General features: G+C 39.1%; 1 protein-coding gene across 8 annotated transcripts in view; it reads right to left on the bottom strand.

The window, feature by feature from the left end:
* The window catches only part of NLGN4Y (neuroligin 4 Y-linked), a 285691-nt gene that overhangs the window by 239091 nt on the left and 26341 nt on the right, over positions 1 to 20259 (bottom strand). For 2 of the 8 annotated variants that reach the window (XM_063721439.1, XM_063721435.1), the window contains exon 2: positions 4516 to 4597. The gene's annotated coding sequence lies outside the window, so the exon portion shown is untranslated. 8 annotated transcript variants of the gene reach the window in all.

Raw genomic sequence — 20259 nt, 5'->3', positions numbered from 1 at the left:
ACAGACTGGCAAATTAGATAAAGAGTCAACACCCATCAGTGTGCTGTATTCAGGAAACCCACCTCACATGCACAGACACCCATAGGCTCAAAATAAAGGGATGGAGGAAGATCTACCAAGCAAATGGAAAACAAAAAAAGCCAGGGGTTGCAATCCTAGTCTCTGATAAAACAGACTTTAAACCAACAAAGATCAAAAGAGACAAAGAAGGCCATTACATAATGGTAAAGAGTTCAATTCAAAAAGAAGAGCTAACTATCCTAAGTATATATACACCCAATACAGGAGCACCCAGATTCATAAAGCGATTCCTTAGAGACCTACAAAGAGACGTAGACTCCCACACAATCTTAATGGGAGAGTTTAAAACCCCACTGTCAACATTAGACAGATCAATGAGACAGAAACTTAACAATGATATCCAGGAACTGAACTCAGCTCTACACCGAGTTGACCTAATAGATATCTACAGAACTCTCCACCCCAAATCAACAGAATGTACATTCTTTTCAGCACCACGCCACACCTATTCCAAAATTGACCACATAGTTAGAAGTAAAGCACTCCTCAGCAAATGTAAAAGAACATAAATTATAACAAACTGTCTCTCAGACCACAGTGCAATCAAAATAGAACTCGAGATTAAGAAACTCACTCAAAACCACTCAACTACATAGAAATTGAACAACCTGCTTCTGAATGGCTACTGGGTACATAACGAAATGACGGCAGAAATAAAGATGTTATTTGAAACCAATGAGAACAAAGACACAACATACCAGAATCTCTGGGACACATTCAAAGCAGTGTGTAGAAGGAAATTTATAGCACTAAATACCCACAAGAGAAAGCAGGAAAGATCTAAAATTGACACCCTAACATCACAATTAAAATAACTAGAGAAGCAAGAGCAAACACATTCAAAAGCTAGCAGAAGGCAAGAAATAACTAAGATCAGAGCAGAACTGAAGGAAATAGAGACATAAAAAACCTTTCAAGAATCAATGAATCCAGGAGCTGGTTTTTTGAAAAGATCAACAAAATTGACAGACCGCTAGCAAGACTAACAAAGAATAAAAGAGACAAGAATCAACTAGATGCAATAAAAAATGATAAAGGGGATAGCATCACCGATCCCACAGAAATATAAACTACTATAGTAGTTTGTATAGTAGAGAATACTATAAACACTTCTATGCAAATAAACTAGAAAATCTAGAAGAAATGGATAAATTCCTCAACACATACACCCTCCCAGGACTAAACCAGGAAGAAGTTGAATCTATGAATAGACCAATAACAGGCTCTGAAATTGAGGCAATTATTAATAGCTTACCAACCAGAAAATGTCCAGGACCAGATGGATTCACAGCCAAATTCTACCACAGGTACAAGGAGGAGCTGGTACCATTCCTTCTGAAACTATTCCAATCAATAGAAAAAGAGGGAATCCTACCTAAGTCATTTAATGAGGCCAGCATCATCCTGATACCAAAGCCCGGCAGAGACACAACAAAAAAAGAAAATTTTAGACCAACTTCCCTGATGAACATCGATGCAAAAATCCTCAGTAAAATACTGGCAAACTGAATTCAGCAGCACATCAAAAAGCGTATCTGCCATGATCAAGTGGGCTTCATCCCTGGGATGCAAGGCTGATTCAACATACACAAATCAATAAATGTAATCCAGCATATAAACAGAACCAACGACAAAAACCATATGATTATCTGAATAGATGAAGAAAAGGCCTTTGACAAAATTCCACAATGCTTCATGCTAAAAACTCTCAATAAATTGGGTATTGATAGGACATATCTCAAAATAATAAGAGCTATCTATGACAAACCCACAGCCAATATCATACTGAATGGGCAAAACCTGGAAGCATTCCCTTTGAAAACTGGGACAAGACAGGGATGCCCTCTCTCACCACTCCTATTCGACATAGTGTTGGAAGTTCTGGCCAGGGCAATTAGGCAGAAGAAGGAAATAAAGGGTATTCAACTACGAAAAGAGGGAGTCAGATTGTCTCTGTTTGCATGTGACATGATTGTATATTTAGAAAACCCCATCGTCTCAGCTCAAAACCTCCCTACGCTGATAAGCAACTTCAGCAAAGTCTCAGGATACAAAATCCTGTGCAAAAATCACAAGCATTCTTATACACCAATAACAGAAAAACAGAGAGCCAAATCATGAGTGAACTCCCATTCATAATTGCCAAAAAGAGAATAAAATACCTAGGAATACAACTTCCAAGGTATGTGAAGGACTTCTTCAAAAATAACTATAAACCACTGTTCAAGGAAATAAATGAGGACAGAAACAAATGGAAAAGCATTCCATGCTAAAGGATAGGAAGAATCAATATGGTGAAAATGGTCAAAATGCCCAACGTAATTTCTAAATTAAATGCTATCCCCAACAAGTTACCACTGTCTTTTTCACAGAACTGGAAAAAGTTAGTCTAAACTTCATATGGAACCAAAAAAGGGCCCGGATTCGACAGAAAATCCTGAGCAAGAAGAACAAAGCTAGAGGCATCATGATAAGTGACTTCAAACTATACTACAGGGCTACAGCAAACAAATCAGCATGGTATGGGTACCAAAACAGATATATAGACCAATGGAACAGAACGGAGGCCTCAGCTACAACCATCTGATCTTTGACAAAGCTGACACACACAAGCGGTGGGGAAAAGGTTCCCTATTTAATAAATGCTGTTGGGAAAACTGGCTAGCTACGAAGAAAACGGAAACTAGACCCCTTTCTTACATCTTTTACAAAAATCAAATCAAAATGGATCAAAGATTTAAATGTAAGACCTAGGACCATAAAAATCCTGAAGGAAAACCTGGCCAATACCATTCACGACATAGGCATGGGCAAAGACTTCATGTCCAAAACCCCACAAGCAATGGCAACAAAAGTCAAATTGACAAATGAGATGTAAATAAACTAAAGAGCATCTGCATAGCAAAAGAAACTAACATCAGAGTGAATAGCTAACCTAGAGAATGAGAGAGAATTTTTGAAATCTATCCATCTGACAAAGGGCTAATATCCAGAATCTACAAAGCACTTAAATTGACAAGAATAAAAGAAACAAATTGACAAGAATAAAAGAAACAACCCCAACAAAAAATGGGCAAAGTAAATGAACAGACAGTTATCAAAGGATGATATTTATGCAGCCAACAGACATATGAAAAAACAGTCATCATCATTGGTCATTAGAGAAATGCAAATCAAAACCAAAATGAGATACCATCTCACGCCAGTTAGAATGACAGTCATTAAAAAGTCAGGAAACAACAGATACCAGAGAAGTTATGGAAAAATAAGAACACTTTTACACTGTTGGTGGAAGTATAAATTAGTTCAACCATTGCAGAAGACAGTGTGGCGATTCCTCAAGTATCTAGAACTGCAAATATCATTTGACCCAGTAATCCCATTACTGGGCATATATCCAAAGGATTATAAATCATTCTACAATAAAGACCCATGCACACGTATGTTTATTGAGGCACTATTCACAATAGCAAAGACTTGGAACCAACCCAAATGTCCATCAGTGATAGACTGGATTAACAAATTGTGGCACATATACACCATGGAATACTATGCAGCTATAAAAAAGGATAAGTTCATGTCCTTTGCGGTGACATGGATGAAGATGGAAACCATCATTCTCAGCAAACTATCACAAGAACAGAAAACCAAACAACACATGTTCTTACTCATAAGTGGGAGTTAAACAATGACAACACATGCAGACAGGGAGGGGAACATCACATACTGGGGCCTGTCAGTGGGTAGGGTCTAGGGGAGGGATAACATTAGAAGAAATACTTAATGTAGGTAATGGGCTGATGGGTGCAGCAAACCACCAGGGCATGTGTATACCTATTACAAAGTGCACGTTCTGCTCATGTAACCCAGAACTTAAAGTATAATAATAAAGTATAGAAGAGAAACTATGATTAATAAACAGTTACCTCTCAATGTAGGACAATGTATTACATGATTTTGTGAAAATACCAGACACTATATTCAAAATTCCAGAAGTCTTCATGCCCTTGGGTCTCTTAAACAAATATATCAGCAGTATTTGACAATTTCCATACCCCCAAATTTTCAAACAGAAACTCAAAAGTTTATCTTCACAATGGTGTGGGATTAACTTTGCAATTTTAGAAGTAAACACACAGAAAATCATATACCATTATGTTTTCCCCAGAAGGAAAGTTTAGGCAGAGAAATGTTGCAAAAATGTGGAAAACATTTATATCCAGAGAAAGACAAGGGATAACAGGACAATAGATGTAATTTTCTTTCATATCACCTCTGTATTACATTTGTCGAGGCTTTCAAAAATGTTCCATAGAATTACTTTATTTAAAGGGAGAGTAGAGATCTGCTACTCAGGTATGTGTGTTTGATGAATGTAAACAGCAATAAGTCTGCATTGCCCTGTAAACCAAAGGACAAATTAAAATTCCTTACCTAAAGTACTGAGGGCCAGTTGGCTGATCTGCAGAGAAGTGGACACTTCCAACTACCTCCTCTCAATTTCTTGTTTTCCATTCTAAAAACAGTATTGCAAAATACATCTAATTAATCCCCTTGGCAAACACATTGCCATTGTCTTTGGAGGGATCATTTTGGTAAGTGTATTCTCATTCCCATTCCCAATGCACACATGTGTTTTAGAATTCAAGAAAAGTAGGTTCCTTCCTTTTATGAAATGTGATAAATAACAAAGTACTTATCTCCCTTATAAATCAACATCATTTTCCAGGCAATAAATGCTATGAGGGTTTCCGGTTGAATGCAATGTTTTTCTAAATTACTCCACAATGACATTCCGTAAGAGAAATACCACTGTTCCTATTTTACAAAGAAGAAAACAAAGCCTCTGAAAGGTTGAGATCTGTCCAAGGAGTTGAAGAATACACACACATACACACACACACACACACACAGACATACACACACATATACACACACACACCTATAAATATATACAGATGTTCCTGGAACTGCAATGGCGATTACATCTGAAAAACCCATGATATGTTCAAAATATCATAAGACAAACATTTATCACATAGACAAAATATACCATGCAAAATAGCCTAGTCTATTTCGAATATGTGCAGGACACTTTACTTTAGCCTACAGTTGGGTAAAAGCATCTAACAGAAAGTCTATTTTATAATAAAGTGTTGAGCATCTCATGTAATTTATTGAATCCTGTACTGAAAGTGTGAATTAGAATGATTATATGGGTACTGGATGTAGAGTCTCTAGTGAATTCTGTAAACCAAAATTAAAATTCTAAGGCTCCAGTTAACTGAATATAAACCGTCTCTGCCAAGGGCATTCCAAACTAATCCTGAAAAACTTCTTCTGGCCATGAGGGGACATGGGGATTGGACATGCCTCACTATAACCTTCTCTCTTTGGAACTCAGGCACAACTGACCAGAATTAACATTAAAACAGAGATCATAAGACAAACCAAATAGACTCTTGATAACAAAAAAATACCAAATTTCAACCTCTCTGGTGTAGCATCACATGATAGATACCAGGCCCTAAAAGAAATCAAAGCATTGTACCCCAAAATATACCTCTTTCATATATTTTGAAATGGCCCCTCAAAGCTGTCTGTTATAAGGAAGACCTGCATTCTACTCTTTACCCGAATTGTCAGAAGAAAGAGACCTGGGATAATTAATCAAGCTCAAGACATTTAGGGCATTGTTTGCTCAAGATTCATCAGGAAGTCTTCTAACCATGAGGCAAACACTATCTAATCCAAGGAGAGATAAAGTGGCGTGAACAAGTTTTTCAGGTTTACTTCCCTTGACTGGTCTTTTGCTCATCTTGATGCAATTAGATGAGCATCTAGCATCTTTCAAGGGTCTGAATGGGAAACTTTTGCCATCTATTGCTTCTAACGATGGCCAACTATGAGATTTTATATGCATAAGACCTTGGTCTCCACAACACCTTTTCTTAACCCAGACACTCCTTTCTATTGATTCCAGGTCTTTAGATAACTTAACTCCTTCAACCAATTGCCTATTTGAAAACCTTTGAATCCATCTATAACCTGGAACCCCCTGCTTCAAGTTGTGCCACCTTCCTGGAAGAAACAAATGTATACCTTGAATTGATGAATGTCTGCCTGTAATTTCTCTCCCCTTCAAAATGTATAAAATCATGCTCATCCCCCTTAGGTACATGTTCTCTGGATCTCTTGGGGCTGTGTCACAGGCCTAGGTCACTGGTATTTGGCTCAGAATAAAGCTCTTTAAATATTTTATGGACATCTACAATGTGTATTGCCTTCACACCATCATAAGGTTGAAAATCATTAGTTGAACCATCATAAGAAGTTACTGATTGTGTATGTGAGTGTGTGTGCAGTATATGTGTGTGTGTGTATAAATATATAGATATATCTGTGTATGTTTTTTTCCCTAAACCCTGTGCTCCTCATGACTAGAATATTAAGTCTCTTTCTCATATTATGGAAGTCTACACAGTGGTGCTGAAATGACTAAACAATGGGACCTCTCAGTGGTAACTAAGGTTTACATTTTCTTTTGCCTCTTAACACCATTTTAAAAATATTTGGCAGCTTTAATAAAACAAAATGGTTATGGACTTTAAAATCTGTCCCTTCATAATTTCATTGAGTTCAGAAAATGCATCATTGAAACAATATTTTAAATAAAAGTCACAGTCTTCAAGACAAAAGCCATAACTGAGAGAGTTCACATTGGCTCTGGAAATACAATTTACAAGTTTATGGAATCAGCAAATTCATCTGTGAAGCCCTGATGAGTTAAAGTGTTTGTGGCGTGGTTAGAAGACCTCCTGATGAATCTTGAGCAAACAATGCTCTAAATGTTTTGAGTTTGATTAATTATCCCAGGTCTCTTTCTTCTGACAACTGTCAGAAATGTTGGGTGCAGTACTGAATGGGGAAGAGCATCCTACAAATTCATACTCTGAGGAAGTTGGAGTCTACTCTTTCCAGAAAAATTCTTGACTCTAAATTCTTCACATTAGTTTAATACGGAGAAATGTTGTTTAATATACATATTAGTTTCATTATTTTTACCCCCAATTTCATACTCATTTCTTTGTGTCAGTTTTTTCATGTTGGAGGTGAACAGGCACCCGCTGATTTGGGTGTACAAGGATCTCAGGGGAAAATCTGTCCCACCATGGCCCAGCCCCAAATCCCGCAACACTACATGAGTCCTGCTGAGGCTCAGAAACCAATACCCCAAAATACGGCATTTTGACAGGCTGAGCTGAAGAAGTCCAAGGTCTCTCTGACCTCCCCCTCTCCCACTGCCTCTCCCAAAGAAGCTGAAGTTTCTCTATTTGCCTAAGACACAGACTCCCACAAGGAGAATGATTGTTTTTCAACCCCTTACTGTTATATCTTTATTGACTGCAGAAAAAAACCAAGATGACACCACACCTGAGCAGTCAGTTTTCCAAGGTTATCCTCAAGGATTATTTAATTTTCAAAAAGTTATTTACAAGTTAATCTCTGTTCTAGTAATCTCCTCAACAGAATTCCTCTTCTCCCCCTCCAATCATCTGTATTACTGGGATCCAAGCCCCCACTCTTTCTGTAACCTCAGGTTGGTATATAAGCTTCAGGATCTCATGGGAGGTTGCGTCTTCATTCTGAAGGCTCCTTTGTATCTGCATTATGCATGTTTGTATGTCATTTCTCCTGTAAATTGGTCTGCCTAGTCAGTAATTTTTCAGTAGAACTTAAGGGGGTAAAAAGCCTTGGCCTCTACAGTTATGACACAATGAGCGGGTTCATGAAAGCTGCTCTGCTCTTTTGAAAGCCGCAGTTCGGAGAACCCAGGAACCAACACTGCTGGCAATAGGGTAAGACATTCTCATCAGCCAGCCAGGCTCCTGGTCTCTCTCTCCCGCTGTGCAACCTGGTTGAGTGGACAGTAATAGTCACTGATTGTCTCCATCATTTTTCATTGAATCTTTAGGGGGCCAAGGGCCTTGATCACAACACTGCCTAGCTTCCCTGTGTATGCTCCTAATTTTAACTAGCTCTACCACTTAGCAGCCCAACAATCTGAGTAAGTGACTTCACTCTGTTTGTCTTTCTTGGCTGTAAAATGAAGATAACAACTGTGTGGTCTGCATAATAATGGTCCCCCTGAGATGCCCATGTGTTAATATGCAGAACTTGTGACTTTGTGTGGTCTTACATGGAAAAGGGATTTGAATGAAAGAGGCAGGTGGAATTAAGGTTCCCAGTCAGCAGACCTTGAAATCAGGAGATGATTGCAGGTTATCCATTGGGCCCATAGAAAAGGGAAAAAGAGGGACAAACAAAAAGATGACAGAACAGGGACTCAGGCTACTGGCATTGAAGGCAGAGAAAGGAGCCTATGAGCCAAGGAAAGTAGGAAGTTTCTAGAATCTGGAAAAGGTAGGGAAATGTATCCTCTCATAGCGCTTCCAAAAATAATGTAGTCCTGATTATACCTTGATTTTAGCCTCCTAAGTCTCATTTTGGACTTCTGAATGCTAGAACTGTATGAAGCCACTAGGTCTGTAGTAACTTGCTACCACAGCACAGATAGGAAACTAATACTAATGGTTACTGTGGGGTAGAGTTGTTGACACCAATGAGTTAATATAAAAAGCACTTGGAACAGGTCTTAGTAAAGAAGAAAAGCTGCATAATTGTCAACCTATATTACAGCTAATAACCAAATAGGTAAGTCTGAATTAAGGAAGCAAATTAGCAGGTAGAGTGGCAGAGTGAAAGGGACATATTAGACTGCACATAATGACATTTGAGAGCATACAACTCCCCTTACAGTTTTCATTTAAATAATATCCTATTCTATCCATCATTTTTTGTTCGTTTGTTTTGTTTTTGAGATGGAGTCTCGCTCTGGTGCCCAGCTAGAGTGCAGTGACACCATCTTGGCTCACTGCAACCTCTCCATCCTGGGCTCAAGCAATTCTCCTGCCTCATCTTCCAGAGTATCTGGGATTACAGGTATGCACCACCATGCCTGGCAAATTTTTGTATTTTTAGTAGAGACAGGTTTAACCATGTAGGACAGGCTAGTCTCAAACTCCTGACCTCAAGTCATCCACCTCCCTCGGCCTCCCAAAGTGCTGGGATTACAAGAATGAGTCACCATGCCAGCCCCATCATTGTTTTGACTACAAAAGCATTATAGGATATCTTGACAGGTGTATTTATTTCATACCTCAAGATGGTCAAGATTTATTTATAGTTGTACTCATTTGTCAAATAGCAACACATTACTCACACAAAATAATCATGTCCTTTGAATGGGAAAGGTTTAATATTGATCATGAGAGCTCTAGAACATTTTGAAAAATACCAGGAGGTATCAATAAAGTTCATAACTCAACATTAAAAAATGGAAATAGGACTGGAACTGAAAATATTCACATGGCTTTATGGAGTTGGGCAAGTCTCATCTCTCTCTCTCTCTCTCTCTGCTATGATCTGAATGGTTGTGTCGCTCCAAATTCCTATGTTAAAATCATGACCCCCAAGATGATGGTATCTGGAGGTGAGGCCCTTGGGAGGTGATGAGGTCATGAGGTTGGAGCCTCATGAATGGGACTGGTGCCCTCATTAAAGGGAACTCAGAGAGCTCCTTTATCCCTTCCACCACATGAGGATACAAGGAAAAGGCACTATCTACAAACCAAGATATGTGTCCTCACCAGACACTGAATCTGCCACACCTTCATCTTGGACTCCCAGCCTCCAGAACTCAGCAATAGATGTCTGGTATTTATAAGCCACACAGTCTATTGTATTTCCTGACAGGAATCCAAATAGACTAAAACATTCCATATGTGGTCTCTAACACTACTATGGCTTCCAGACCACCTAATATAAAATGCAGATATCCATCTTTTAGTTAGATGAAGGTTGAAAGATTGTGACTCCAAAAATGATGGGTAGCATCATAACAAAACTTAGTGTATATTGATTATATGAAGTAATTTAGGATAATTAAATGCCATCATGTACACCCACTGAGCTCTGATACCTGACTCAATGTGTTTTGCTTTAAGTGGAAGTGGATCCCATATGTACATTAATACATTGACTTTTCACACTCTAAACTTCTTGTGGGAAGGTGCCATGTATTATGATACTTTTGTACTCAGAGGACAAGAAAACCCCTGGAAGGCAAACCACAGTGATTTTCCAACAACTACTTCACTGCCTCAGGACACCTGTTTCTACCACTGGAAAGTGGGACAGGATGAATCTGCCTAACCTGCTGGCAGAATGAAATACAACCGTGAATATAAAAAGAAGTTTCCAAATTCTAAAGCAACAAATAAATGCCTGTATGACTATTCTAGTGAGAAATGAATATTTTCATTATTGTTTTTAAAAGTACTGTAGTGCAGTGACAGCAGCCATCATAACCATCGTGCAGATCCTTCAACATCATCATTTGCGCAGTAAAACAAACTATGAGAAATATACTTCTTTCACGGACTTATGCTAAAAAAAAAATTAGAAATAGTAAGGGGCCAGGCATGATGGTTCACACCTGTACTCTGAGGAGGTTGAAGCAGGAGGACTACTAGAGGCCGGAAGTTCAAGACCAGCCTGAATAACATAGGAACTGCATCTGTACAAAAAAAGAGATTTTAAATCAACTAGGTGTGGCGGAACGTGCCTGTGGTCTCAGGGGAGGCTGAAGCGTGAGATGGGAAGATCGCCTGAGCCCAGGAGCTCAAAAGCTGCAGTGAGCTATGACTGTACTCCTACACTCCAACCTGAGCAATAGAAAAAGACCCTGCCTCAAAAAAAAAAAAAAAAAAGAAAAAGAAAAAGAGAAAAAAAAAGGAAGAAATTCTAAGCATATGTTGATCTTTTAGGTAGGGGATTATGTGTGTATGCATATATGCATACATTGAGATAATTTACAAAATTCCAACATCAAACACAAGCTTTTGAACGGTTGAGCTAAGAGAGCTCCTATCCACTAATAACTGAAAAACACCCATCGATTCACTTTGAAACACCATCATGAGGAAAATGAGACATATTTTGTTCACAAAAGTTAGAAAATATTCATATAGCCAAAAGGAAAAGACAAGGCTTTGGGTCATATTGTCTTAGCATCAAGATCACTCCAGTTGCATAGGGCTAGAATTGTCTACCATATCAACTTGCTCCAATGAGTGTCAGGGCTTTGAGTAAAGTCTTTTTTTTTAATGATAGTAGGTAAAAATTTAGAATAGTGCTACTCATGTAATTTTGATGGAATTCCTAAGAGGAGGGAAACCTACATGTCAGAATTTATGATATATAAATTTATATAGTTATATATTTTTATATATGTATATGTATTTATATATTAATATAATATATATATTTATATACTAAAAATTTATATATTTTTATATACACACACACACACACACACACACACACACACTGTTTTGGTACCAGTACCATGCTTTGGTTACTGGGGCCTTGTAGCATGGCTTGAAGTCAGGTAGCGTGATGCCTCCAACTTTGTTCTTTTCGCTTAGGATGGTCTTGGCTATACAAGCTCTTTTTAGGTTCCGTATGAAATTTAAGGTATTTTTTTCTAATTCTGTGAAGAAAGTCATGGTAGCTTGATGGGGATAGCATTGATTCTATAAATTACTTTGGGCAGTACTGCCATTTTCACAATATTGATTCTTCCAATCCACGAGCATGGAATGTTTTTCCGTTTGTTTGTGTCCTCTCTTATTTCCTTGAACAGTGGTTTGTAGCTCTCCTTGAAGAGGTCCTTCACATCCCTTGTAAGTTGTATTCCTAGGCATTTTATTATCTTTGTAGCAATTGTGAATGGAAGTTCACTCATGATATGGCTCTCTGTTTGTGTATTATTGGGGTATAGGAATGCTTGTGATTTTTCTACCTTGATTTTGAATCCTGAGACTTTGCTAAAGTTGCTTATCAACTTAAGGAAGTTTTGGGGCTGAGACAATGGAGCTTACTAAATATACACTCATGTCATCTGCAAACAGAGACAATTTGACTCCCTCTCTTCCTATCTGAATATATTGTATTTCTTTGTCTTGCCTGATTGCCCTGGCCAGAACTTCCAATACTATGTTGAATAGGAGTGGTGACAGGGCATCCTTGTCTTGTGCCAGTTTTCAAAGGGAATGCTTCCAGCTTTTGTCTACTCAGTATGATATTGACTGTGGCTTTGTCATAAATAGCTCTTATTAGAGATATGTTCCATTAATACCTAGTTTATTGAGGATTTTTAGCATGAAGGAATGTTGAATTTTTTTGAAGGCCTTTTCTGCATCGAGATAATCATGTGTTTTTTGTCACTGGTTCTGTTTATATGATGGACAGCATTTATTGATTTTCATACATTGATTCAGACTTCCATCCCATTGATGGAAGTCGGCTCAATCGTGGTGTATAAACTTTTTGATGTGCTGCTGGATTCTGTTTGACAGTATTTTATTGAAAAATTTCACACCAATGTTCATCAGGGATATTTGCCTGAAATTTTATTTTTCTATTGTGTCTCTGCCAGGTTGTGGTATCACGATGATGCCGGCCTCATAAAATGAGTTACGGAGGTTCCCTCTTTTTCTATTGTTTGGAATAGTTTCAAAAGGAATGGTACCAGCTATTCTTTGTACCTCTGGTAGAATTTAGCTGTGAATCCTTCTGGTCCTGTGCTTTTTTTAGTTGGTAGGCTGTTAATTACAGCATCAATTTCAGAACTTGTTATTGGTCTATTCAGAGATTTGAATTCTTCCTGGTGTAGTCCTGGGAAGATGTATGTGTCCAGGAATTTATCCATTTCTTCTAGATTTCATTGTTTATTTCCATAGAGGTGTTTATAGTATTCTCTGATGGTAGCTGTGTTTCTGTGGGATCAGTGGTGACAGGCCATGTATCATTTTTTATTGTGTCTATTTTATTCTTCTGACTTTTCTTCTCTAGTAGTCTCGCTAGTGGTCCACCTATTTTATCAATCTTTTCAGAAAACCAGCTCCTGTATTCACTGATTTTTTGAAGGGTTTTTCTGTATCTCTTTCCTTCTGCTCTGCTACAATCTTAGTTGTTTCTTGTTTACTACTAGCTTTGCAATTTGTTTGCTCTTGTTTCTCCAGTTCTTTCAACTGTGATGTTAGTGTGTCAATTTTAGATCTTCCCCCACTTTCTCCTGTGGGCATTTATTGCTATAAATTTCCACCTAAACACTGCTTTGGCTGGGTCTCAGAGATTCTAATATGTTGTGTGTTTGTTCTCACTGATTTCAAAGAACATCTTTATTTCTGACTTCATTTCATTATTTACCCGGTAGTCATTCAGGAACAGGTTGTTTAGTTTCCATGTAGTTGTGCAGTTTTGAGTAAGTTTCTTAATCCTGAGTCTAATTTGATCACATTCGGGTCTGACAGACTGTTTGTTATGGTTTACATTCTTTTGTATTTTCTGAGGAGTTTTTTACTTCCAATTATATGGTCCATTTTAGAATAAGTGTGATGTGGTGCTGAGAAGAACATATATTCTGTTGATTTAGGGTGCAAAGTTCTGTAGAGGTCTACTGTGTCCACTTCATCCAGAGTTGAGTTCAAGTCCTGATATCCTTGTTTTCTGTCTCATTGATCTGTCTAATATTGACAGTGGGATGTTAAAGTCTCCCACTATTATTGTGTGGGAGTCTAGGCCTCTTTGTAGGTGTAAGAATTTGCTTTATGAATTTAGGTGCTCCTGTGTTGGGTGCAGATATACTTAAGACAGTTAGCTATTCTTGTTGCATTGAACCCTTTACCATTATGTAATGCCCTTCTTTGTCTTCTTTGATCTTTGTTGATTAAAGTCTGTTTTATCAGAGACTAGGATTGAAAGCCCTCCTTTTTCTTTTTTCTTTCCATTTGCTTGCTAAATGGTCCTCCATCCCTTTATTTTGAGCGTATGTGTATTTCTGCACGTGAGACAGGACTGTGTGAAAAGAGCAAACCTATGTTTGACAGGTATAACTGAAAGTGACAGGCAGAATGGAACCAAGCTGGAAAACACTCTTCAGGATATTATCCAGGAGAACTTCCCCGACCTAGCAAGGCAGGTCAACATTCACATTCAGGAAATATAAAGAACACCACAAAGATACTCCTCGAGAAAAGCAACCCCAAGATACATAATTGTCAGATTCACAAAGGTTGAAATGAAGGAAAAATGTTAAGGGCAGCCAGAGAGAAAGCTCAGTTACCCATAAAGGGAAGCCCATCAGACTAACAGTGGATCTCTCTGCAGAAACCCTACAATCAAGAAGAGAGTAGAGGCCAATATCCAACATTTTTAGAGAAAAGAATTTACAACTCAGAATTTCATATCCAGCAAAGCTAAGCTTCACTTGCAAAGGAGAAATAAAATCCTTTGCAGACCAGCAAAGGCTGAGAGATTTTGTCAACACCAGGCCTGCCTTACAGGAGCTCCTGAAGGAAGGACTAAGTATGGAAAGGAACAACTGGTACCAGCCACTGCCAAAATATACCAAACGGTAAAGACCATGGACCCGATGAAGAAACTGCATCAACTAATGTGCAAAATAACCAGCTAACATCATAATGACAGGATCAAATCAACATAACAATATTAAACTTAAATGTAAACGGGCTAAATGCCTCAATTAAGACACAGACTGGAAAACTGGATAAAGAGTCAAATTTTGGGGGAAGAAAGAATGGGGAAAATAATGGCTTTCAGAGCTATTTTAAATGATTGCTGCGATAAAAACATATTTGTGTGTATTCAAGCTAAAACACCCTTTTCAGCCCTGAAAAACTTTACCCATTCTGTGGCAGTTCATCGTGGAAAGGAAGAAAATACATTCTCACATCATGTATGCATGCTCGGTAAATGCCGCATGCGCACATGCACTCACATGCCAGGAAGCAGGCACACGCCAGGACGCATGCACACATTTCTGCAAATGATGCCCTATGCATCACGGGGTGTAACGTTCCGCGTGGAGCACCATAGGCAGGAAGCTCATTAGGAGCAGATGGGGTGAAGGTCCCAGGGAAGTGTCCACTGTTGGAGCTTCTGGGAAATACTGAGATAAAACAGTCCTCACCAAGACTCTTTTCTTTCTTTCCTAGGGAGTATTAGTCTTCCTACCCCAAGAGGCCAGTATGTCAGTGCCCATGATAATCCGAGTGCTCCATCCTGTCCCTCTTTTTCTCTAGCTGATTTCATGGACCCACATTGCAGGATTTCGGAAAGCAATGGCCCCTGATGAGAGAGGAATCAGTAAATTAGTTTTGCAGAATAAGGAAACTGGGAGAGAAGTGCAAGAAACGGCATTTTAGCCCTCAATAATGAATAAGTTGTGTGGAGATGGAATAGTAGCAGTACTCTAAGTTGAAGGAGGCCTGAAAAGAATGAGAAAAAGCAAGAAACCAAGGGTGAAATGCAGTGATTCCTAGGTATACTCAGGTTGGATGGAAGATGAAGTATACCGTCCAGAAGAAAGAAATGATGACTGTGGTTGTAACGATGGAGAAGGGGCAAGTGGTGAAGCACAGTGGAGACTTGTTGATGAATTTTGAACGAGATCGTCTTACACAATCAATTATATAGGAAAATGAAGAAAGAATAGCTTTAAAAATAGATTAGAGGATGTACAAGTCATAGACAGGATATGATTAAAATAGTAACACAAAAAGTGAGCAGATGACCAAGGAAATTAGAGATGTATCACATAAGAAGAAATGGTAGGACCTGTTATTTCTGAAAGTGATTTACATTGGGGATGAGAAAGAGAGGGGATTCAAATCCAAGATGAGGGACTGAGAGGAGATGCTATGAGCAGAGAGCAGGGTAAGCTTGGGAAGATGATGAGACAATTTCGGGAACACTGAACTGAGTTTTGGGCAGAACATATAGGTAATGTTGTTCAAAGGGGAGCTATAAGGACAGGAAGAAACTTAGAGGGGAAGTGAGGGCAGAAAGTATAGGCCCCGGGGGTCTCTCCAAAGGAAATTATCATCAAACCATGAGTATATGCAAAGCTTCATAGGACAGTAAGAGAGACAGTAGGAAGGAATAGAAGTGACTCAACGATGGCATTTATGGAGTGACAATGACTGCAAAGGCAGGAGGAACAGACAGTCAGAAAAGTCAGTTCAATTTTAGGCAGTGGAAGAAAATTAGGAGAATAGAATGTGAGGAAGGAGAAAGTTACCTAAAGCGGGGCAATAAACAAGTCAGGGCCTATGGAGAATCTCCTAGCAGGGTATGTGTTTCCTGAGGTATCAGCCCTTCCGGTGGTCAGCTGGATAACTGAGGGGATGCTGCCTATTGTGAGAAAAATAAAAGGTGTAAGAGAAGTGGGAATAATTAAAGAAATGTTTCTCAATAAGTTTACCTGCTCTTGAGGTCAGGACACAGATAGGTCTTAGAATTATAATTAGGTTAGAATGGTTGAGAAGGTTTTATTGTTTTTGTTTTTGTTGTTTTGTTTTTTGTTTGTTTTGTTCTGTTTTGACACAGGGTCTTGCTCTGTCACCCAAGATGGAGTGTAATAGTGTGATCTGGGATCACTGCAGCCTCTGCATTCCAGGCTTAACTGATCCTCCAATCTCAGCCTACCACATAGCTGGGACTACAGGTGTACACCATCATGCCTGGCTTAATTTTTATACTTTTTGTAGAGACGCATTTTGCCACGTTACCCAGGCTGGTCTCCAACTCCTGAACTGAAGTCATCCTTCTACTTCGGCCACCATGCCTCGTTGAAAATTTCTTGATAATGGATATGTTTCAGGTAAAAACAGAAATGCCAATTTCAGGTTAAAAAATACGCATCCAAACAAGAAAATATAGAAAAACAATAATCTCTAAAAGTCTACTAACTACCTTATAATCACCAAGAAAATAATAAATAACATATCTGTCAGTCCCATGGATCTCTAAAGCATCTAATAATTTTGACCTTCACCCACCTCTGAACTCTTTCCCTTTTCTTATCTGGACAGTTTTACCTATAACTGCAACTTTGGATGGTTATTTCTCGTCTTGGCCTCTAACAGTTTGCAAATTTCTATCAGTGTCATCCTTCCAATGCCTCTGCAGATCCTCATTCCTTCCCCATTTCCTCAATCTCTAACACAGTTGAATCTATTAGTAGATCTCAACTTGCACTACTAATCTTCTGTATTCTATCCCAACCTCTGCTATCACGAAACGGATATTCCTTAAATAATTCTGCAAAGTTCTGCTATGATTCCCCCATTGCCTACAGAATAACATCCATGACTTACCAGCAAGTTGCACCACCTGAAATGATCTGATTTCAATTTCATCACAGAAGCTCAACATGCCCTTAAGATGACACTCAACACAACACAGCCCATTCCTCAACACTTGCTGTACCTACGTGTTTGTTCACAGTTTCTCCTTTGTCCTTATGACAGAATTCTATGCAGCTCCTAAGCTACCTCCTTTGGAAGAGCTTCTGTGATAGTCTAGCTTCCAAGATGGCCAATTGACACCTACAATTAACACCTTCTGGGGTGACAAGATTTCACCTCCAAATCTAGTGCAAAAGTGACAAGGTGTCACCTCCAAGATCAAGTTCTAAGAGTATGTGGCTTTCATATTAGACTCCCTTTCAGCCTCCTTCTTTCTGCCTTCACTTTCAGAAATGCCAGCTGTTAAGGTCATGTGTATAGCCCTAGGGAGAAGCCAATGTGGCCAAGAACTGAAGCCTCCTGCCCAGCGACACATAAGTGAGATTCTCCCACACCATCATAAAACTGCAAGCCTTATCTACAATTTGACCACAACATGATGAGAGATCCTGAGCTACAAATGGCCAGCTACATTGTTCTTGAATCCCTGAAGTAAAGAAATGTATGAGATAATAAATGTTTGCAGTTTTAACCTAAGGTTTAGAGGAATTTTTTATGCAGCAATAGATAACTAATGCACTGTGCTAAATGACACAAATGGAAAGCAAGATTCTGTGCTGCCAAGGCGTGTTTTTATCCACTTATGGAATGTATGATGCGCATGCCTTGTAGTATGGGTATTTTCATTTATCGTTTTGTCTTCCTTACTGAGAGTCTGCCTTCCTTGGGATCAGAGGTTGAATCTTATCTCTGTTTCTATGACTGATGGTATCTGGTATGATGACTTTCTCAAAGTAAGATGTCAGTACTTAGTTATCAAATGTATAAATGACGAAGGAAGAAAAGATGTCATATGCATGGTTTCTCAGTCTTTAAAGGAAGAATAGCTGCATGCAGCCTGGAATTACCAGACCTTCATTTGAGAAGCCATATATCTGTGGATCCCTGAAATGAGAAACAATCTGCTGCCTTCAAGTTGCTGTAATGTTTTGAATTATGAGTCAAGCATTTGGAGGCCATGGGGAAAGAAATAATGCCCAGCATATCAATGAGTTTTTATGGTTGTTGTTATTAATCTTTAAGGCCCTCACAGTCCATAGCACATGGTAGATGCCCAATAAATATGCTTTGGCTTGAATTGACTGGGAAACTGAAAATATAAAGATAACTTTTAAATCAGTAGAGCACAACTGGATGACAAAAAGCAAATAATGATACCCAGAGCTATGGATGCCAGCCTCTGAACAGGAAGGAGTAAAACAGAATGTTGAGCTCAGTACTTAAGTAGGTCCTGTGTGCACATATAAGCTAGAAATACCCTAATGCAGTAGTTCTAAAAGGGTGATCCCAAGACCAGCAGCAGGAACTTGAACTGGGGAATTATGGGTCCCATCTCAGATGTGCTGACTCAGAAACTCCTGGGATGGATCCCAGCAATTTGCCTTTAATAAGCTCACAAGCAGACTCTGATGCTTATGTTTGAGAAACACTATAAAATCTGCTTCAAAAGCAATGAAGACATTGGGTTTAGCCCCTCCTTACAGTAGCAATGTACTGAAGATGATCATTCTAAGAAATTCAACAATAGAATGAATGGGAATTAACCCCTGAACCCATGGATGTGTGGATGCAGCTATCAGACAAACCAGGAAACCATGAGCCAATTTTTACTATTACAATGCAAGACTGAGGGTTTGCAGCAGGAGTTCAAACTCTACTCCTTTTATCCCTCAAAGATGTCACCCTGCAACACGATCATCCCTCAATGTATTCATCTCTTCCACCATTTCTTTTTTGCCTTTTTTTTTTTGAGACAGAGTCTCGCTCTGTCACCCAGGCTGGAGTGCAGTGGCGCGATCTCGGCTCACTGCAAGCTCCGCCTCCCAGGTTCACACCATTCTCCTGGCTCAGCCTCCCAAGTAGCTGGGAATACAGGTGTCTGCCACCATGCCCGGCTAATTTTTTGTATTTTTAGTAGAGACGGGGGTTTCATTGTGTTAGCCAGGATCGTCTCGATCTCCTGACCTTGTGATCTGCCTGCCTCGGCCTCCCAAGGTGCTGGGATAACAGGTGTGAGCCACGGCGCCTGGACCTCTACCACCATTTCTTTCAGATACTTCTACCTCCTCCAGTACTGCAGTCTCCCATCATTGGGAAGACCTTTCATGAACTCTGACAGCATTCCTGTTCCCCCAAGTTCTAATGTTCTCCTAGCCCCATGCTCATCAGCTGTGCCACTCTGATTAGAGTCATAGTATTAGATGAATTTATGCTATTGCTTGAGCAGTGTCTTTATCTTCCAGCACAGCACACACCAGAAGGGAGCTCATGTCTCTTCCTCACCTACCCTCACTGGGCTGCCCAGTGCCTGCTAGGCAATACGCACTCAGTGACCAATGTACTAAACGCACAGCTAAGTTTCAAAAAGTTCTGACATTCACATCAAATATGAGGTTACATAAAATAGCATTAATCCAATTTCTCAAGTTAAGAAAGATCTCCTCCCAGATAAGAAAAGCAAAAGGCATGCATAACAAAACTGTATGTCCACACAAGAGTGAGGAAAGATGTGAAGTTTGTTCATTTGCTTAATAGTTTACAATTCACAAGTTTGAAGTCAAAAATACACAGGATTACTGTAGCCTTGTGGTATAGTTTGAAGTCAGATAGTGTGATGCCTCCAAAACAGCATGGTACTGGTACCAAAACAGATATAAAGACCAATGGAAAAGAACAAAGGCCTCTGAAATAACACCACACATACGCAACCATCTGATTTTGA

The sequence above is a fragment of the Pongo abelii genome, chromosome Y (genome assembly GCF_028885655.2).
Source record: "Pongo abelii isolate AG06213 chromosome Y, NHGRI_mPonAbe1-v2.0_pri, whole genome shotgun sequence".
Classification (NCBI taxonomy): Eukaryota; Metazoa; Chordata; class Mammalia; order Primates; family Hominidae; genus Pongo; species Pongo abelii.
This window is presented reverse-complemented; position numbering and strand designations above follow the sequence as displayed.